This window comes from Monodelphis domestica, chromosome X, assembly GCF_027887165.1.
Source record: "Monodelphis domestica isolate mMonDom1 chromosome X, mMonDom1.pri, whole genome shotgun sequence".
Taxonomy (NCBI): domain Eukaryota; kingdom Metazoa; phylum Chordata; class Mammalia; order Didelphimorphia; family Didelphidae; genus Monodelphis; species Monodelphis domestica.
The window spans coordinates 82,662,969-82,686,335 of NC_077235.1; positions in this window are offsets into that span (position 1 = coordinate 82,662,969).

Here is a 23,367-nt window from a genome sequence, read left to right on the forward strand (position 1 = left end):
CAGCCCAACTAAGCTGAAATTAATCCCATCAAAAGTCTCCAGAACTCAGGAAAGCCCAGACTCCACACCCATCCTCATTGACTGCTGGACTTTAATCCAATAAAAAGCCTCCAGAAGACAGGGAAGTTCAAACACCCAAACAACCCTCCCCCAGAGACTATACCGAGAGATCTTCTGTTAAAGCTGCAAGAAGGGAGACTAACAGAAGCCCCCTAAACCAAAAAAATGAGAGGAGCAAGAGCACAGACAAATATGGGGAGTAAATAAGGGGTGAATATGAGCAAACAACAGAAAAAAGAAGAAAGAAACTACAATAGACAGCTCCTACTCAGCAAATGGAACAGAGGGGGACAGATCAGCAAACGACAAATCAGAAATCCCAACGAATCGGATACAGGCTGTGAAAGAACTCAAAACACAATTAAGAGAGGCTGAAGGCAATTGGGAAAAGAACTTAAAAATTAAGATAAGTCATCTGGAAACAGAGGCACATGAACTAAAATGAGAAAATAGTGTCTTGAAAGCCAAAATCAACCAGCTAGGAAGTGAGGCAAAGGAGATGAAAGATGAGGCAAAGGAGATGAAAGACGAGGTAAAGAGAATGAAAGATGACCTTCAAAGGAAATCAGACCAGAAGGAAAAGGATGACCAAAAAGCCAGGGATGAAATCCAGTCTTTAAGAACCAGAATACAACAACTGGAATTAAGTGACCTCACAAGGCAGCAGGACACTATAAAACAAAATAAAAGAATGAAAAAAATGAGGAAAATGTGAAGCATCTCATTCACAAAACAGACGATTTAGAAAATCATTCGAGAAGAGACAATTTAAGAATCATTGGTCTACCAGAAAACCATGACAAAAGAAAAAGCCTGAACATAATACTACAGGAAATTATTCAGGAAAACTGCCCCGATATCATAGAATAAGAGGGTAAAGTGGAGATTGAAATAATCCACAGATCACCTCCTGTATTTAATCCCCAAGTGACAACACCCAGGAATGTTACAGCCAAATTCAAAAACTATCAGACCAAAGAAAAGATATTACAAGCTGCCAAGAAGAAGTCATTCAGATACCATGGAACCACAGTGAGGATAAGACAGGATCTGGCTGCATCCACACTGAAGGACAGAAAGGCATGGAATATGATATTCCAGGAAGCAAGGGAACTAGGTCTAAAACCGAGAATCAACTACCCAGCAAAACTGACTATATTTTTACAGGGGAAAGTATGGTCATTCAACACAATAGAAGAATTCCAAGCATTCGTAAAGAAAAGATCAGACCTGAACAGAAAATCTGATGTCCAAGCACAGAACTCAAGAGAACCATCAAAAGGTAATTAAAAAAGAGGGGGAAAAGAAAAACAAAACAAAACAACAACAAAAAATTTTAAGAGACTCAATAAGTTAAAAAGATATGTATCCCTAAAAGAAAAGAGGTCATTGGTAACTCTTAAAAACTGTTGCTATTGACTTCTGGTCAAGATGGCAGCTTAGAGAAAGCTAAAGTTCAGATCTCCTAAAACCCTTCCTTACCGATCTCAAACTGAATGCTCCTAGGGCACCAAAATTCAAAACGATCAACAGCATAGACCCCGGGAGTCCTCCTCCTGGACCTGGACCTGGATCAAAAGGTATGCCCCCCCCCAAAAGCCAGAACCCGAGACCACTCGGACCTAAGGGGTAGGCAGAAAGAAGGTCCTAGGACCCATCCCCCCCAACCCAGAGCGTCGAGTCCGAGGCAGCAGAGGCAACCTCAGAGCCCCACGGCCTGCTATTCTGAAGGCCACTTCCTGAAAAAAACCTGACCCAGTCGAGGGGGCACCCAGACAGCAGGGAAACAGAGAGGGATGGGGGAGCTCGTAACTCCCTGGGAGGAGCCCTCGGAGCTCCGGGAAGCCACGGCCCCTCCCCCTCAGAGAGCAGGGTCTTCTGAAACAACAGCAATCCTCAGGGCTGGCAAAAGGGCCTCCGGAGCAGGCTATTCTGAAGGCCACATCATGAAAACAACCTAACCCAGTCGAGGGGGCACCCAGACAGCAGGGAAACAGAGAGAGAGGGGGGAGCTTGTAACCCCCTGGCTGGATCCTTCCATCAGAGTCTCACGAAAAAAGTCCCTGCCTTAAGGAATACTAAATTCAACCCAGGGAAAGCTAATCTCATTAGGAGCCCTCAGAGCTCTGCGAAGCCTCGGCCCCTCCCCCCTGAGAGAGCAGGCTCATCTGGGCAGCCAAGGCACAGGAACAAGGGCCAAGCTAGGCTTAGAGCGTGGAAGTAAGGCAACAGAGAAGCATCAGGAGGGTGCCGAGGAGAGGAGGGCAGTAACAGGGACACACCAGCAACTCCTGGCTTCCCGGAAAGACAGAACAACAACTGCATAGAAAGGACAATCTGCCTAGGGCTAAAACCTCTGAACGCCAGACAGAGATAAGAAAAGCTAGCCCCCCCCCCCACTCAGATAGAGATGACAAACTCCACAGAAGCACAAAAGTCCCAAAATTAAAAAAAAAAACAAGAAGAAGGGGGCAACTTTGGACACATTTTATGGAGCAAAAATACAAAACACAGAGGAGATAGAAGAGGAAACACAAGCAAATGCTCCAAAAACTTCCAAAGGAAATGGAAACTCTCCACAAACCCATGAAGAATTTGAATCTGAAATGATCAAAAAGATGGAAGCCTTCTGGGAGGAAAAGTGGGAAATAATGCAAAAGAAATTCACGCATCTACAAAACCAGTTTGACCAAACTGTAAAAGAAAACCAGGCTTTAAAGCAAGAACCAATAAAGCAAAGCCAAAAGACCAAGAAATTAGAAGAGAACATAAAATATCTCACTGACAAAGTGACAGATTTGGAAAATAGAGGGAGAAGAGATAATTTAAGAATAATTCGACTTCCAGAAAAGCCAGAAATAAACAGCAAACTCGACATCGTAATACAAGAGATAATCAAAGAAAATTTCCCAGAGATTCTAGAACAAGGGGGCAATACAGCCACTGACAGAGCTCACAGAACACCCTCTACACGAAACCCCCAAAAGACAACTCCCAGGTATGTAATTGCCAAATTCCAAAACTCTCAAACAAAAGAAAAAATCCTACAAGAAGCCAGAAAAAAACAATTTAGATATAAAGGAATGCCAATCAGGGTCACACAAGACCTTGCAAGTTCTACTCTAAATGATCGTAAGGCATGGAACATGATCTTCAGAAAGGCAAGAGAGCTGGGTCTTCAACCAAGAATCAGCTATCCAGCAAAACTGGATATTTATTTCCAAGGGAAAGTACGGGCATTCAACAAAATAGAAGATTTCCAACTTTTTGCAATGAAAATACCAGAGCTCTGTGGAAAGTTCGATATCAAAAATCAAAGAGCATGGAATACCTGAAAAGGTAAATATGAAGGAAACGGAAAAGGAGAAAAATGTTATCTTTTTTTACTCAAACTCTCTTCTATAAGGACTGCATTTATATCAATCTATGTATACTAACATGTGGGGAAAATGTAATGTGTAAATAGGGGGAAAAGAAAGCCGAAATAGAATAATCGTTCTCACACAAAAATTCACATGGGAAGGGAAGGGGAAGAAAACTCCTATAAGAAGGAGAGGAAGAGAGTTCTTACTTAAACCTTACTCTCAGGGAAATCAACTCTGAGAGGGAAAAACATCCAGATCCATTGGGATCTTGAATTCTATCTTACCCAACAAGGGTAGGGAGAAGGGAAAACCAAGGGGGGAGGGGGAGGGGGAAAACAAAAGGGGAGGGAAAGAGAGGGCGGGAAGGGGAGGGAACAAAAAGGGATGGACTAAAAAGGGAAACACATCAAGGGAGGGGACGAGGGGGAAAAATTTAAAGTAAATCACTGGATTAAAAGGTAGAGCCGAAGAAGAAAAGGTTAGAACCAGGGAAGGATATCAAAATGCCAGGGAGTCCACAAATAACAGTCATAACTTTGAACATGAATGGGATGAACTCACCCATAAAACGTAGACGAATAGCAGAATGGATTAGAATCCAAAACCCTACCATATGTTGTCTTCAAGAAACACACATGAGGCGGGTTGACACCCACAAGGTCAGAATTAAAGGATGGAGTAAGACCTTCTGGGCCTCAACTGACAGAAAGAAGGCAGGAGTGGCAATCATGATATCTGATAAAGCCAAAGCAAAAATAGACCTGATCAGAAAGGATAGGGAAGGTAATTATATTTTGTTAAAAGGGACTTTAGATAATGAGGAAATATCACTAATCAACATGTATGCACCAAATCATATAGCACCCAAATTTCTAATGGAGAAACTAGGAGAATTGAAGGAAGAAATAGACAGTAAAACCATATTAGTGGGAGACTTAAACCAACTATTATCAAATTTAGATAAATCAAACCAAAAAATAAATAAGAAAGAGGTGAAAGAAGTGATTGAAATCTTAGAAAAATTAGAATTAATAGACCTATGGAGAAAAATAAATAGGGATAAAAAGGAATACACCTTCTTCTCAGCACCACATGGCACATTCACAAAAACTGACCATACATTAGGTCACAGAAACATAGCACACAAATGCAGAAAAGCAGAAATAATAAATGCAGCCTTCTCAGATCACAAAGCAATAAAAATAATGATCAGTAAAGGTACATGGAAAACCAAATCAAAAACTAATTGGAAATTAAACAATATGATACTCCAAAATCATTTAGTTAGAGAAGAAATCATAGAAACAATTAATAATTTTATCGAGGAAAATGACAATGGCGAGACATCCTTTCAAACCTTTTGGGATGCAGCCAAAGTGGTAATCAGAGGTAAATTCATATCCCTGAGTGCATATATCAACAAACTAGGGAGAGCAGAGATCAATCAATTGGAAATGCAAATAAAAAAACTCGAAAGCGATCAAATTAAAAACCCCCAGCAGAAAACCAAACTAGAAATCCTAAAAATTAAGGGAGAAATTAATAAAATTGAAAGTGATAGAACTATTGATTTAATAAATAAGACAAGAAGCTGGTACTTTGAAAAAACAAACAAAATAGAGAAAGTACTGGTCAATCTAATTTTAAAAAGGAAGGAAGAAAAGCAAATTAACAGCATCAGAGATGAAAAGGGGGACAGCACCTCCGATGAAGAGGAAATTAAGGCAATCATTAGAAATTACTTTGCCCAATTATATGGCAATAAATACACCAATTTAGGGGATATGGATGAATATATACAAAAATACAAATTGCCTAGACTAACAGAAGAGGAAATAGAATTCTTAAATAATCCCATATCAGAAAATGAAATCCAACAAGACATCGAAGAACTTCCTAAGAAAAAATCCCCAGGGCCTGATGGATTCACCAGTGAATTCTATCAAACATTCAGAGAACAGTTAATCCCAATACTATACAAACTATTTGACATAATAAGCAAAGAGGGAGTTCTACCAAACTCTTTTTATGACACAAACATGGTACTGATTCCAAAACCAGGCAGGTCAAAAACAGAGAAAGAAAACTATAGACCAATCTCCCTAATGAATATAGATGCAAAAATCTTAAATAGGATACTAGCAAAAAGACTCCAGCAAGTGATCAGAAGGGTCATCCACCATGATCAAGTAGGATTTATACCAGGGATGCAGGGCTGGTTCAATATTAGGAAAACCATCCACATAATTGACCACATCAACAAGCCAACCAACCACATGATTATCTCAATAGACACAGAAAAAGCCTTTGATAAAATACAACACCCATTCCTATTGAAAACACTAGAAAGTATAGTAATAGGAGGACCTGTCCTAAAAATAATAAACAGTATATATCTAAAACCATCAGCTAATATCATCTGCAATGGGGATAAACTTAGGAGTGAAACAAGGATGCCCATTATCACCTCTCCTATTTGACATTGTACTAGAAACACTAGTAGTAGCAATTAGAGAAGAAAAAGAAATTGAAGGCATCAAAATAGGCAAGGAGGAGACCAAGTTATCACTCTTTGCAGATGACATGATGATCTACTTAAAGAATCCTAGAGATTCAACCAAAAAGCTAATTGAAATAATCAACAACTTTAGCAAAGTTGCAGGATACAAAATAAACCCACATAAGTCATCAGCTTTTCTATATATCTCCAACACAGCTCAGCAGCAAAAACTAGAAAGAGAAATCCCATTCAAAATCACCTTAGACAAAATAAAATACCTAGGAATCTATCTCCCGAGACAAACAGAGGAACTATATGAACACAACTACAAAACACTCTCCACACAACTAAAACTAGACTTGAACAACTGGAAAAACATTAACAGCTCATGGATAGGACGAGCCAATATAATAAAAATGACCATCCTACCCAAACTTATTTATCTATTTAGTGACATACCCATTGAACTCCCAAAATATTTCTTTACTGATAAAAAAAAACCATAACAAAATTCATTTGGAATAACAAAAGATCAAGGATATCCAGGGAAATAATGAAAAAAAAAACACATATGATGGGGGCCTTGCAGTCCCAGACCTTAAACTATATTACAAAGCAGCAGTCATTGAAACAATTTGGTACTGGCTAAGAGACAGAAAGGAGGAACAGTGGAATAGACTGGGGGCAAGTGACCTCAGCCAGACAGTATACGATAAACCCAAAGATCCCAGCTTTTGGGACAAAAATCCACTATTCGATAAGAACTGCTGGGAAAATTGGAAGACAGTGTGGGAGAGATTAGGAATAGATCAACACCTCACACCCTACACCAAGATAAATTCAAAATGGGTGAAAGACTTAAACATAAAGAAGGAAACCATAAGTAAATTGGGTAAACACAGAATAGTATACATGTCAGACCTTTGGGAGGGGAAAGACTTTAAAACCAAGCAAGACATAGAAAGAATCACAAAATGTAAAATAAATAATTTTGACTACATCAAATTAAAAAGCTTTTGTACAAACAAAACCAATGTAACTAAAATCAGAAGGAAAACAACAAATTGGTAAAAAATCTTCATAGAAACCTCTGACAAAATTTTAATTACTCAAATTTATAAAGAGCTAAATCAATTGTACAAAAAATCAAGCCATTCTCCAATTGATAAATGGGCAAGGGACATGGATAGGCAGTTTTCAGATAAAGAAATAAAGACTATTAATAAGCACATGAAAAATGTTCTAAATCTCTTATAATCAGAGAGATGCAAATCAAAACAACTCTGAGGTATCACCTCACACCTAGCATATTGGCTAACATGACAGCTATGGAAAGTAATGAATGCTGAAGGGGATGTGGCAAAGTAGGGACATTAATTCATTGCTGGTGGAGTTGTGAACTGATCCAACCATTCTGGAGGGCAATGTGGAACTATGCACAAGGGGGATAAAAGAATGTCTGCCCTTTGATCCAGCCATAGCACTGCTGGGTTTGTACCCCAAAGAGATAATAAGGAAAAAGACTTCTACAAGAATATTCATAGCTGCGCTCTTTGTGGTGGCCAAAAATTGGAAAATGAGGGGATGCCCTTCAATTGGAGAATGACTGAACAAATTGTGGTATATGTTGGTGATGGGATACTATTGTGCTAAAAGGAATAATAAAGTGGAGGAATTCCATGGAGACTGGAATGACCTCCAGGAAGTGATGCAGAGCGAGAGGAGCAGAACCAGGAGAACATTGTACACAGAGACCGATACACTGTGGTGCAATCGAATGTAATGGACTTCTGCATTAGTGGCGGTATAATGTCCCTGAACAATCTGCAGGGATCTAGGAGAAAAAAACACTATTCATAAGCAAAGGACAAACTGAGGGAGTAGAAAAACCAAGGAAAAGCAACTGCCTGACTACAGCGGTTGAGGGGACATGACAGAGGAGAGACTCTAAACGAAACTCTAATGCAAATACCAACAAAATGGAAATAGGTTCAAATCAAGAACACATGTGACACCCAGTGGAATCACGCGTCGGCTATGGGGGGATGGGGGGGGAGGAAAAGAAAATGATCTTTGTCTTTAATGAATAATGCTTGGAAATGATCAAATAAAATATTATTAAAAAGTGTTAAAAAAAAACTGTTGCTATCACCTGGGCATCTCACACCCTACAACAAGATAAACTCAGAATGGGTGAATGACCTGAATATAAAGAAGGAAACTATAAGCAAATTAGGCAAACACAGAATAGTATAATTGTCAGATATTTGGGAAAGGAAAGACTTTAAAACCAAGGAAGAACTAGAAAAAAAATCACAAAATGTAAAATCAATAATTTTGATTACATCAAATTAAAAAAGTTTTGTACAAACAAAACTAATGCATCCAAAATTAGAAGGGAAGCAACAAATTGGGAAACAATTTTCATTACAAAAACATCTGACAAAGGTCTAATTACTCAAATTTATAAAGAGCTAAACCAGTTGTACAAAAAACCAAGCCATTCTCTAGTTGATAAATGGGCAAGGGACATGAATAGGAAATTTTCAGTTAAAGAAATCAAAACTATTAATAAGTACATGAAAAAGTGCTCTAAATCTCTTATAATCAGAGAAATGCAAATAAAAAGAATTTTGAGGTATCACCTCACACCTAGCAGATTGGCTAACATGACAGCTATAGAAAGTAATGAATGTTGGAGGGAATGTGGCAAAGTTGGGGCATTAATGCATTGCTGGTGGAGTTGTGAATTGATCCAACCATTCTGGAGGGCAATGTGGAACTATGCCCAAAGGGCACTAAAAGACTGTCTGCCCTTTGATCCAGCCATAGCACTGCTGGGTTTGTACCCCAAAGAGATAATAAGGAAAAAAACTTGTACAAGAATATTCATAGCTGAGCTCTTTGTGGTGGCAAAAAATTGGAAAATGAGGGAATGCCCTTCAATTGGGGGAATGGCTGAACAAATTGTGGTAAATGTTGGTGATGGAATACTATTGCGCTCAAAGGAATAATAAAGTGGAGGAATTCCATGGGGACTGGAACAACCTCCAGGAATTGATGCAGTGTGAGAGGAGCAGAAATAGGAAAACATTGTACACAGAAACTGATACACTGTGGTACAATCGAATGTAATGGACTTCTATATTAGTGGCAGTGATTCTGAACAACTCGGAGGAACCTACGAGAAAAACCACTATCCACATCCAGTGGAAACAGTGTGGGAGTAAAAATACCAAAGGAAAACAACTGCTTGAAGGCATGGGTTGAAGGTATATTGTTGGGGATGTAGACTCTAAATGAACATCCTAGTGTAAACAACAACATGGAAATGGGTTCTGATCAAGGACGCATGTAATACCCAATGAAAGTGCGTGTTGGCTGCAAGAAGAGTGGGTGGAGGGGAAGGAGGGAAATAATGTGAGTATTGTAACCAAGGAATAATGTTCTAAATTTATTAAATAAACTTATTCAAATGGAAAAAATAAAGTAATCCTCAATCCTTAAAAAAAAAAAAAAGAAATCCCAGTCAACAGGCCAAAAAAAGCCTGGGAAAATGAGCAAATGGAAAAAAAATCTAACCATAGAAAATTTTTACAGAGACAAAGAAGAGAAAGGCACTGATTCAGTAGGGAACAGTGAGAGTGAAGCAATCACATGCAAAATTTCAAAGAAAAATGGGAATTGGTCTCAGGCACTGGAAGAGCTCAAAAGAATTCAAGAAACAAATAAGAAAAGTGGAAGAAAGTGGGAAAAAATAAATGAAAATAATGCAAAAAGAAAATAACAGCTTAAAAAGTACAATTGGCCAAGTGAGAGAAGAGGCAAGAAAATCCAATGAAGACTTTCTAAATTAAAACAGAATTGACCAACTGGAAAAAGAGGCAAAAATTCCAATAAAGAAAGAGTTCCATAAACAGTAGAACTGACCAACTGGAAAAGAGACTTAAAAATCCAGTGAAGACAATAGTTCCATGAAAAGTAGAATGGACCAAACAGAAAAGGAAGTTCAAAAGGTCATGGGAGAAAATCAGTCTTTAAAAATTAGAACTGGGCAAATAGAAGCCAATGACTTCATGAAACATCAAGAAACAATAAAAGAAAATCAAAAGAATGAAAAAATAGAAGAAAATATGAAATATTTCATTGTAAAATTATTAACCTCAAAAATATATCCAGGAGAGACAATCTAAGAATTATTGGATTACCTGATAGACATGATTTAAAAAAAAAAAAGCCTAGATGCCATATTATAAGAAATTATCTAAGAAAACTGCCCTGATATCTTTTATTTTTTAATTATTTTTTTGAATTGATTTATTTAGTCAATTTAGAATATTATTCCTTGGTTACAAGAATCACATTATTTCCCTCCCTCCCCTCCCCTTACCCCACCATTCCTGCAGCTGACGCGCAATTTCATTGGGTATTACATGTGTACTTGATCAGAACCTATTTCCATGTTGTTAGCGTTTGCATTAGGATGTTCATTTAGAGTCTACATCCCTAGCCATATCCCTTCAACCCATGTATTCAAACAGTTGTTTTTCTTCTGTATTTCTACTCCCACAGTTTTTCCTCTGAATGTGGATAATTTTTTTTCTTGTAGATTCCTCCAAGTTGTTCAGGATCACTGCATTGCCACTAATGGAGAAGTCCATTACATTCAACTGTACCACAGTGTTCTGATTTTTTTTAAAAGAGGATAAAATAGAAATTCAAAGACTCCACAGATCACCTCCTATAATAAATCTCCAAATGTCAACTCCTAGGAATGTTATAGCAAAGTTCAAGAGCTCCCAGTCTAAGGGGAAAATACTGCAAGCATCAAGAAAGAAACAATTCAAATATCATGAAGCCCCAGTCAGGATTACACAGGATCTGGTAGCTTCAACACTGGAGGATCAGAAGGCTTGGAATATGAAATTCTGGAAGGTAAGGGAGCTGGGGTACAACCCAAAATCCCCTACCCATCAAAACTGACTATCTTCTTTCAATGTAAAATGTGGCTATTTAATAAAATAAAAGATTTCCAAACATTCTTGAAGAAAAGACCAGATGTAAATAGAAAATTTGATGTACAAATACAAAATCGAGAAGCACAAAAAGGTAAATAAGAAAGTGAAAAAAGTTATGGGATTCAGGAAGGTTGAATTGTTTATGTTCCTACATGGAAATATAATATTTATAACTTAAAATTTTTATCATCAATCAGATGGTGTGGTAGTAAGCTATTTAGGATGATATGGAAAAATGGGGAAGAAAAAGAGGACTGCACTGAGAGAAATGGGGAGAGGTAAAATGGGGTAAATCATATCACATAAAGAGGTGCAGGGGGAAATACTATTATAATGAAGGGGAGGTTGAGGGTGGTGATGAGTAATACTTAAACTTAACTTTCATTGGCATTGACGTAGAGAGGGAATAACAGCCTGATTCTTTGGGGTATAAAATCCTATATTACTCTATAGAGAAGTAGGAGGGAAATGAGAAGGATGGTGGTGGGAAAGGGAATTACATAAGGGAGGTGGAATGGAGGGAGTAATGAAAAGCCAAACACTTGTGTGGAGGGATAGTGAAAGGAGAAAGTACCCAATTAAAAAGGGAAAATAAGATGGAGGGAAAGACACAGATGGTAATCAAAACTGTGAATGCAAATGGAATGAACTCACCCTTAAAATAGAAGAGAAGAGTGTATTAAAAAACAAAATCCTAAGATATGTTGTTTACAAGAAACACATTTGAGACACGTAGATGCTCACAGAGTTAAGTTAAGGAGATAGAGTAGAATCTATTGGACTTCAACTGAGATTTTTAAAAGGCAGGAGTAGAGATCATGATCTCAGATAAAGCTGAAGCAAAAATAGATCTGATTAAAAGAGATAAGGAAGGTAGTTATATCTTGATAAAAGGTAGTATAGACAATATCAGAATAGAAGTAATATCAGTACTTAACATAACTTAACATAACACCAAATGGTCTAGCCTCAAGATTATTAAAAGAGAACTAGAGGAGCTTAAGAAGGAAATAGATAGAAAAACTATACTAGTTGAGGACCTAAACCTTCCCCTATCAGAACTAGATAAATCTAACCAAAAAATAAACAAGGAAGAATTAAAGGAAATGAATGAAATTTTATTTTATTTTGTTTAACTTATTTAATTCATTAATTTAGAATAGTTTTTCATGGTTACATGAGTCATATTTTTCCCTCCCCCCTCCCATAGCCAATGAGCAATTCAACTGAGTTTTACATGTATCATTGATCAAGACCTATTTCCATATTATTAATATTTGCATTAGCTGCTAGCATGCGGCAGTGGCCACACCCCGGGCAACGGCTTCAACAGGCCAGCTAAACCTTGTGAGGGTAGCCATCAGGTCGTCTACCCCTGGTGAACCAGGGCTTTGCTCACCCAGCATGTGAAGACTGCTTCGGTGGAACAGGCGGAAGAAACCAATAAGAAGGTTCAACGGCTGAGAGGGCGACTCAGCAAAGCACTGTGGAGTGCTTAGGGCGTGTTGGAGCACAAAAGACAACACGGCCATCCAATGCAGCTGAGGAGGTCTCCAGGTGTAACGACTTTTCGTACCACTGGACCCAGGCTTCCAAAGCCAAGAGAGTGGGACTGTCTCTGTGCATCGACTTTCCCACTTAAATCTCTTTCACGCACAAGTATCTTTGTGCACACTCATCTATCCTAACCCTGTCCACCCTCTTCAAGACCTGTGGCGATGGGGGAGTGGCGACGCAACAGGTGGAGGTGACCACTGGAAGTTGTAGTCATGATCCTGCACATAGGCGGCCCACGGACCAGTGGTCGCTCGGCCCTGTGGGCAGCAGGGACGTTCGGCAGCATCCTGGGCGACTGAGCAGCCCTCTCTAGGACAGCACTGCTCACCCTAATCAAGGCAGGGGACTAGAAAAGGTGTCCCAAACATTGCCTGCCCTACAAATACTTGGTCAGCACACCGTGGCTGGCGGGTCATCCCTTTAAGCGGTCAAAATCAAAGAAAAAATACAAAGAAACTCCTACTAGGAGCATGGAACATCAGAACATTACTTGATAGAGAGAACACCCCAAGACCTGAGAGAAGAACAGCTCTAATCGGTAAAGAACTGGCGCAATATAACATCGATATCGCAGCCCTAAGTGAAACACGCCTACCAGAAGAGGGATCACTCAGCGAACCCACCACTGAATACACCTTCTTCTGGAAAGGTAGAGCCTCAAATGAAGACAGAATACACGGTGTTGGCCTGGCTATCAAGACCAGTTTGCTCAAACAGCTGCCAGACTTGCCTGTGGGAATCAACGAGATCATGAAGATCCATTTGCCTCTCAGCAAAGACCACAATCATCAGCACATATGCCCCTACACTGACCAGCACAGAGGAGACCATCGAGCAGTTCTACTCTGACCTGAGTGCCGTCCTGCACTCAGTGCCCACAAATGACAAGCTGATACTACTGGGAGACTTCAACGCCCACGTTGGCCAGGACCATGAAAGATGGAAAGGAGTGCTCGACAAACACAATGTGGGCAAAATGAACAACAACGGCCTACTGCTATTCAGAAAATGCTCAGAGTTCGAACTCACCATCACGAACACTGTGTTCAGAATGGCGAACAAATATAAAACAACGTGGATGCACCCAAGATCAAAATAGTGGCATTTCATTGACTACATCATTGTACGCCGGCGAGACATCCAGGATGTACAGATCACCAGAGCCATGAGAGGAGCTGAATGCTGGACAGACCACTGATTGGTTAGAGTGACTCTTCAAATGCGCATTGCGCCTCGCCATCCAAAACTCGCACAGACAGTTCGTGCATTTTACAACGTGAGTCGTCTGAGAGATCCATCTTATTTGCAAACATTCCAGTCCTGCCTGGACAACAAACTGTCTGCCAAGGGACCACTCACTGGAAGCTCAACCGAGAAATGGAACCACTTCAGAGACTCAGTGAAGGAAACATCAAAGGCAGTCCTAGGCCCCAAACAACGCAACCACCAGGACTGGTTCGACGAGAACAATACTGCTATTGAAGACCTATTGAGCAAGAAGAACAAAGCCTTTATGGAGTGGCAAAATAACACAAACTCTGCTCCTAAAAAGGACAGATTCAAGTCTCTCCAAGCCACGGCACAGTGTGAGATCAGGAAGATGAAGACCGATGGTGGGAAAAAAAGGCAGAAGAAATCCAGCGCTTTGCTGATACAAAAAACTACAAACAATTTTTCAGTGCCCTCAAGACTGTCTATGGGCCATTAAAACCCACCACCACTCCCTTGCTATCCTCTAACGGTGACACTCTCATAAAAGATAAAAAAGGCATCAGCAACAGGTGGAAAGAACACTTCAGTCAGCTTCTCAACCAACCCTCTTCAGTCGACCAAAGCGCCCTTGACCAGATCCCCCAAAACCGCACCATTGAACAACTTGACGTCCCTCCTTCAATAGAGGAAGTCCAAAAAGCCATTAAACAAATGAGTGCAGGCAAGGCACCCGGTAAAGATGGAATCCCAACTAAGGTGTACAAGGCCTTAAATGGAAAGGCGCTCCAGGCATTCCACATAGTGCTGACCAGCATATGGGAAGAGGAAGACATGCCTCCAGAACTCAGAGATGCCTCCATCGTAGCCCTATACAAGAGCAAAGGCACACAAGCAGCCTGTGACAACTACAGAGGCATCTCACTACTCTCTACTGCCGGAAAGATCCTCGCCCGTGTTATACTCAACAGACTCCTGTCATCTATTTCAGAGCAGAACTTGCCTGAATCACAATGTGGCTTCTGACCAGATCACAACCCTATCGACATGGTCTTCAAGGTGAGGCAAATGCAGGAAAAATGCCTTGAGCAGAACCTGAGTCTCTACATTGTCTTCATAGACCTGACAAAGGCATTCAACACAGTGAACAGGGATGCATTGTGGGTGATGCTTAGCAAGCTCTGTTGCCCAGCAAAATTCATCAAACTGATCTAGATCTTTCATGTCGACATGACAGGGGAAGTCCTATCTGGTGGAGAGACTTCCGATCGCTTCAACATCTCCAATGGCATGAAACAAGGCTGTGTCCTCGCTCCGGTACTATTCAACCTATACTTCACCCAAGTATTATGACATGCTGTGATGGATCTAGACCTGGGAGTCTACATCAAATACCGACTGGATGGCTCACTATTCGACCTTTGCCACCTGACTGCAAAAACAAAGACAACAGAGAGACTCATCCTGGAAGCTCTCTTCGCAGATGACTGTGCTCTCATGGCCCATCAAGAAAATCATCTCCAAACCATTGTGGACAGGTTCTCTACAGCAACAAAATGGTTTGGCCTGACTATCAGCCTCAGCAAAACAGAGGTGCTATTCCAACCTGCACCAGGGAGGCCAACTAACCAGCCGTGCATTACAATTGACAGCACGTAGCTTTCCAACGTCAACACTTTCAAGTACCTGGGCAGCACCATTGCTGATGACGGGTCCCTAGACCACGAGATCAATGCCAGGATCCAAAAGGCCAGCCAGGCACTCAGGCGGCTGCACTGCAAAGTCCTCCAACACAGAGGTGTAAGCATTGCGATGAAGCTCAAAGTGTATAATGCAGTGGTCCTCAGCTCGCTCCTGTATGGCTGCGAGACATGGACACTGTACCTGAAGCACATGAAACAGCTGGAGCAATTCCACCAACGCTCTCTCCAGTCAATCATGAGGATCTGATGGCAGGACCGTATAACCAACCAGGAAGTCCTCAACAGAACCAACTCCACCAGCATTGAAGTAATGGTCCTCAAAACCCAGCAACGATGGTCTGGACACATCATCCGCAAGGACCCACAGCGAATACCAAGACAGGTATTCTATGGTGAACTGTCAGCTGGACTCAGGAAACAAGGCCGACCAAAGAAAAGATTCAAGGATCAGCTAAAGTCGAACTTGAAGTGGGCTGGCATTACACCAAAGCAACTAGAACTCACTGCCTCTGTCAAAAGCAGCTGGCGAAGCCACATTAACCATGCCGCCACCACCTTTGAAGATGAACGAAGTCGACCTCTTGCCGCTGCACGTGAACGCCAATACCAGGCCACAACCGCACCTCTCGTAACAACTGGCATCCCAGGCCCCATGTGCCACAAACTCTGCGCCTCAGCCTTTGGACTTCAAAGCCACATGAGGGTACATCAATAGATGATAATTCACAAAGACAATTGTCATTCTCGGTAACCAAGAGACTACCACTACTACTACTACTACTACTACTACTACTACTACTACTACTACTACTACTACTACGACTACTACTACTACTATTTGCAACAATTCCCATCGAACCATGTGATCAAGGAAATGTTTTTCTTCTGTGTTTCTACTCCCACAGTTCTTTCTCTGAATGTGGATAGTGTTCTTTTCTCATAAGTCCTTGAGAATTGTCCTGCATCATTGTATTTCTGCTAGTAGAGAAGTCCATTACATCCAATTGTGCTACAGTGTATCAGTCTCTGTGTACAATGTTCTCCTGATTCTGCTCCTTTCCCTCAGCATCCATTCCTGGAGGTTGTTCAAGTTCACATGGAATCCCTCCAGTTCATTATTCCTCTCAGCACAATAGTATTCCATCACCAACAGATACCACAATTTTTTCAGCCATTCCCCAATCAAAGGACGCCCCCTCATTTTCCAATTTTCTTGCCACCATAAAGAGTGTGGCTATAAATATTTTTGTACACTTATTTTTCCTTATTATCTCTTTTGGTGTACAAACCCAGCAATGATATTACTAGATCAAAGGGGCAGGCAGTCATTTAAAGTCCTTTGGGCATAATTCCAAATCACTTTCCAGAATGGTTGGATCAATTCACAACTCCATCAGCAGTGCATTAGTGTCTCAATTTTGCTACATCTTCTCCAACATTTATTACTTTCCTTTGTTGTCATATTAGCCAATATGCTAGATGTGAGGTGATATCTCAGAGTTGTTTTGATTTGCATTTCTCTAATTATAAGGGATTTAGAACACTTTTTCATGGGCTTATTGATAGTTTTGATTTCTTTATCTGAAAACTGCCTATTTGTGTCCCTTGCCCATTTTTTAATTGGGGAATGGCTTGCTTTTTTGTACAATTGATTTAGTTCCTTATATATTTGAGAAATTGGATCTTTGTCAGAGGTTTTTGCTATAAAGATTTTTCCCAATTTGTTACTTCCCTTCTAATTTTGAATGCATTGGTTTTGTTTGTACAAAACCTTTTTAATTTAATGTAATCAAAATCATTCACTTTACATTTTGTGATATTCTCTATTTCTAGCTTGCTCTTAAATTCTTTTCTTTCCCATAGATCTGACAGATATACTATTCTAAGTTTACCTAATTTACTTATAGTTTCCTTCTTTATATTTAAGTTGTTTGCCCATTCTGAATTTACCTTCGTATAGGGTATGAGATGATGGTCTAGACCTAATCTCTCTTGTACTATTTTTCAATTTTCCCAGCAGTTTTTGTCAAACAGTGGGTTCTTGTCCCAGAAGCTGGGATCTTTGGGTTTATCGCACACTATCCTGTTGAGGACATTCACCCCAAGTCTATTCCACTGATCCTCCCTTCTGTATCTTAGCCAGTACCATATTGTTTTGATGACCGCTGCTCTATACTTTAAGATCTGGTACTGCTAGGCCCCCATCCTTCACATTTTTTTCATTATTTCCCTTGATATTCTTGATCTTTTGTTTTTCCAAATGAACTTTTTTATAATTTTTTCTAAATCAATAAAAAGGTTTCTTGATAGGTACAGTGCTGAATAAGTAATTAAATTGGGTGGGATTGTCATTTTTATTATGCTAGCTCATCCTACCCATGAGCAATTAATGTTTTTCCAATTATTTAGATCTAGTTTTAATTGTGTGGAAAGTGTTTTGTAGTTGTGTTCATATAATTCCTGTATTTGTCTTGGCTAATAGATTCCTAAATATTTTATATTGTCTAGGGTGATTTTAAATGGAATTTCTCTTTCTAACTCTTGCCACTGAATTGTGTTGGAAATACATAGAAATGCTGGAGATTTATGTGAGTTTATTTTGTATCCTGCATCTTAGCTAAAGTTATTGATTATTTCCACTAGCTTTTTAGTTAATTCTCTAGGATTCTTTAAATAGACCATCATATCATCTGCAAAGAGTGATAGTTTAGTGTCCTCAATGCCTATTTTAATACCTTCAATTTCTTTTTCTTCTCAAATTGCTATCACTAGCATTTCTAGTACAATGTTAAATAATAGAAGTGATAATGGGCATCCTTGTTTTCACTCCTGATCTTGTTGGGAAAGCTTCTAATTTATCCCCATTGTAGATGATACTTGCTGATGGTTTTAAATATATAGTTTATTATTTTTAGGAAAGACCCTTCTATTCCTATACTTTCTAGTGTTTTCAATAGGAATTTTGTCAAAGGCCTTTTCTGCATTTATTGAGATAATCATGTGATTTCTGTTGCTTTGGTTGCTGATATGGTCAATCATGTGGATGGTTTTCCTAATGTCACAATATTTCTTGCATTCCTGGTATAAATCCCACCTGATCATAGTGAATATTCCTTGTAATCACTTGCTGGAGTTTCTTTGCTAGTATTCTATTTAAAATTTTTGCATCTATGTTCATTAGGGAGATTGGTCTATAGTTTTCTTTTTCTGTTTTTGGTCTGCCTGGCTTTGGAATCAGTACCATATTTGTGTCATAAAAGGAATTCGGTAAAACTCCTTCTTTGCTTATTTTGCCAAATATTTTGTATAGTACTGGGATTAGTTGTTCTTTAAATGTTTGCTAGAATTCACTTGTGAATCTTTCTAGCCCTGGAAATTCTTTCTTAGGAAGTTTTTTGATGGCTTGTTCAATTTCTATTTCTGAAATGGGATTATTTAAGTATTCTATTTCCTCTTCTGTTAATCTAGGCAATTTATATTTTTGTAAATGTTCATCCATATCACCTATATTGCTATATTTATTGCCATCTATTTGGGCAAAATAGTTCTTAATTATTAATTACTTTAATTTCCTCTTCATTAGAAGTGCGGTTGCCCTTTTCATCTTTGATACTGTGACTTTGGTTTTCTTCTTTCCTTTTTTTATTAGATTAACTTGCATTTTATCTATTTTATTTGTTTTTTTTTTCAAAGTATCAGCTCCTAGTCTTATTTATTAATTCACTAGTTCTTTTATTTTCAATTTTATTAATTTTTCCTATCATTTTTTTCAATTTTCAATTTAATTTTTATCTCGGGATGTTTAATTTGTTCTCTTTCTAGTTTTTTAAGTTGCATGCCCAATTCATTGACCTCTTCCCTCTCTGATTTGTTGATATATGCACTCAGGGATATAAATTTCCCCCTGAGTACTGTGTTGGCTGAATCCCCATCCCAAAGATTCTGATATGATGTCTCCTCATTGTCATTCTCTTCAATGAAATGATTAATTGTTTCTATGATTTTTTTCTTTAACCAACCAATTTCGGATAATCATATTATTTAATTTCCAATTAATTTTTATTTGCCTCTCCATGTACCCTTACTTATAATTATTTTTATTGTGTTATGATCTGAAAAGGTTGCATTTATTTTTTCTGCTTTTTTACATTTGTTTGCCATGTTTTGATGCCCTAGTACATGGTCAATATTTGTGAATATACCATGTGCTGCTGAAAAGAAGATGTATTCCCTTTTGTCCCTATTCATTTTTCTCCATATATCTGTTAACTCTAATTTTTATAAGATTTCATTCATATCTCTTACCTCTTTCTTATTTTTTTTGTTTGATTTATCTATATCTGATAGAGGAAGGTTCAGGTCTCCCACTATTATAATTTTACTATCCATTTTCTCCTTAAGCTCCAATAGTTTTTCCCTTAAAAATCTGGATGCTATACTATTTGGTGCATACATGTTGAGTACTGATATTTCCTCATTGTCTATACTGCCTGTTATCAGGATCTTCCCTATTCCTTTTAATCAGATCTATTTTTATTTTGGCTTTGTCAGATATCATGATTGCAACTCCTGCTTTCTTTTTCTCAGTTGATGCCCAATAGGTTTTGCTCCAGCCTCTTACCTTTACCCTGTGTGTGTCTACTTGCCTCATGTGTGTTTCTTATAGACAACATATGGTAAGATTTTAGTTTCTAATCTACTCTGCTATTTGCTTCCATTTTATGGGGGAACTCATACCATTCACATTCAGAGTTATGATTACCACCTGTGTATTCCCCATCATTTTGATTTCCTCTTTTAGTCCTGCCATTTCTTCTTTTACTGTTTCCTTCTACACCAGTGTTTTGCTTTTAATCAGTCCCCCTTTTCCCCAACCTTTCCCACCCCTTCCCTTCTTATTTCCCTCTTATTTTTGTTTAAGGTCTATTAAATTCCCTCTCCCCTCCCTTTTGATACTCCCCGCCTCGCTCCACTCTATCCCACCCTGTTTTTCTCTCTCAGCTTCTCTGTAGGGTAAGATAGAATTCTATACCCCAATGGATTTGGCTGCTCTTCCTTCTCAGAACTGATTTCAATGAGAGTAAGCTTTAAGTATTACCTATTACTATTCTCTTCCTCTCCTTCTTATAATAGTATTCTTCCACTCCCACTCCCATGTCCTTCTTTATGTGGTATAATTTTTCCTATTTTTCTTCTTCCCTCTAGGTTCTCTTGGTATCATCTTCTATTCCCCCCTTCTTGCATATCATCTTAAACACTTAGAACTCCAACATTTACCTATGAATAATTCTTCTATATAATACGATAGTGAAAACAATTTTTGAGAGTTACAAGTATCATTTTTCCATATAGGAATATAAACCATATGACTTCACAGAAAACCTTAAATTTTCCCCCTCTCTTTTATGTTTACCCTTTCGTGTTTCTCTTCAATTGTGTATTTGGGCATCAATTTTTCCATTTAGTTCTGGTCTTTTCTTTAGGAATACTTGATAATCTTCTATTTTGTCAAATGCCCATACTTTTCCCTGTAAGTATATAGTCAATTTTGATGGGTAGGTGATCCTTGGTTGTAGACCCCATTCTCTTGCCTTTCTGAATATCATATTCCAAACCTTGTGGTCCTTTAGTGTGGAGGCTGCCAATCCTGTGTAATCCTGACTAGGGCTCCTTGATATCTAAATTGTCTCTTTCTGGCTGCTTGTAATATTTTCTCCTTAGCTTGGAAGCTCTTCAACTTGGCAATTACATTCCTGGGGGCTGTCTTTTGAGGATTTAATGTAGAGGGTGATCTATGGACTCTTTCAATGTCTATTTTGCTCTCTTGTTCAAGAATATGTGAAGGCTTCTGTTTTTTTCCAGGTTTTCAGGTAGACCAATAATTCTTAAATTGTCTCTCCTAAATTCTATGTCAGTTGTCTTTTCAATGAGATATTTCATTTTCCTTCTATTTTGTCATTCTTTTGACTTTGCTTCATTAATTCTTGCTGTTTTGTGAGATCATTAGCTTCTACTTACCCAATTCTAATCTTTAAAGACTGGTTTTCAGCTATGATCTTTTGATTTTCCTTTTTGGTTTGATCTATCCTGCTTTTCATGGCTTCCATTTTAAGGGGTAAATTTAGGGTTTTTTAAACTGAATATAAATATAAATATAAAAACAGATTAAAGAATTGAGCATGCAACTAAAAAAATTAGATAAAGAACAAATTTAAAACCCCCAATTAAAGACTAAATTGGAAATCTTAAAAATCAAAGGAGAAATTAATAAAATTGAAAGTAAAAGAACTATTGAATTAATAAATACAACTATGAGCTAGTTCTATGATACATAGAGTATTGGTTAATTTGATTTAAAAAGGAAAGAAGAGAATCACATTACCAATATCAAAAACGAAAATGGTGAATTCAGCCCTAATGAAAAGGACATTAAAGCAATCATTAGGAGCTATTTTACCCAATTATGTGACAACAAATTTGATAATCTAGGGGAAATGGATAAATATTTATAAAAATATAAATTACCTAGATTAACAGAAGAGGAAATAGAATACTTATATAATCCTATCACAGAAAAAGAAATTGAACAAGCCATCAAAGAACTCCCTAAGAAAAAAACCCCAGGGCCAGATGGATTCACAAGTGAATTCTATCAAACATTTAAAGAACAATTAATCCAAATATTATATAAAACATTTGGCAAAAAAGCAAAGAAGTCCTACCAAATTATTTTTATGATCCCATCAGGACTCCTCAGAGCTCAGGGAGGCAGGCAAAGGCACTGGGGAACCTTGTGGACAGCGGAGAAGCAGCTGGAGAGAACTGGAGAGAGCCTGGGCAGCCCAGCCTTCCAGGAGTCTTCAGCCTCAGAACACATACAGCCCAACCCAGTTGGACTTAATCCGATCAGAAGCCTCCAGAGGACAGGGAAGCTAACATTCCTCCCCTAGCGACTGTTCCAAGAGATCTGACAAAGCTCCAAGAGGGGAGACTGACAGACCCAAAACCAAAAACCAAAAAAAAAAAATGAGAGGAGCAAGAGCACAGACAAATACGGGGAGCAAAGAAGGGGTAAACCTGAGCAAACAACAGAAAAGAAGAAAGAAATTGCAATAGACAGCTTTTGCACAGGTAATGAGCAAAGAGCAAACGAAACAGAGGAGGAGGGATCAGCAAAGGAAAAATCAGAAATCCCAGTGAATTGGATAAGGCTTTGGAAAAACTCAAAATGCAATTCAAAACACAATTAAGAGAGGCTGAAGACAATTGGGAAAAGAACGTAAAAACTAAGATAAGTCATCTGGAAACAGAGGCACTTCAACTAAAACAAGAAAATGGTGTCTTGAAAGCCAAAATCAACCAGCTGGAAAATGAGGCAAAGGAGATGAAAGACGAGGTGAAGAAGATGAAAGATGAGAAAAAGCAGATGAAAGACGAGGTAAAGAGGATGAAAGACAACCTTCAAAGGAAATCAGACCAGAAGGAAATGGATGACCAAAAAGCCAGAGATGAAATCCAGTCTTTAAGAACCAGAATACAAGAACTGGAATTAAGTGACCTCACAAGGCAGCAGGACATTATAAAACAAAATAAAAGAATGAAAAAATTGAGGAAAATGTGAAGCATCTCATTCACAAAACAGGATTTAGAAAATCGTTCAGGGAGAGACAATTTAAGAATCATTGGCCTACCAGAAGACCATAACAAAAGAAAAAGCCTGGACATTATTTTACAGGAAATTATTAAAGAAAACTGCCTCGATATCCTAGAACAAGAGGGAAAAGTGGAGACTGATAGAATCCACAGATCACCTCCTGTACTTAATCTCCAACTGACAACACCCAGGAATGTTATAGCCAAATTCAAAAACTATCAGACCAAAGAAAAGATATTACAAGCTGCCAAGAAGAAGTCATTCAGATAGCAAGGAACCACAGTGAGGATAACGCAGGATC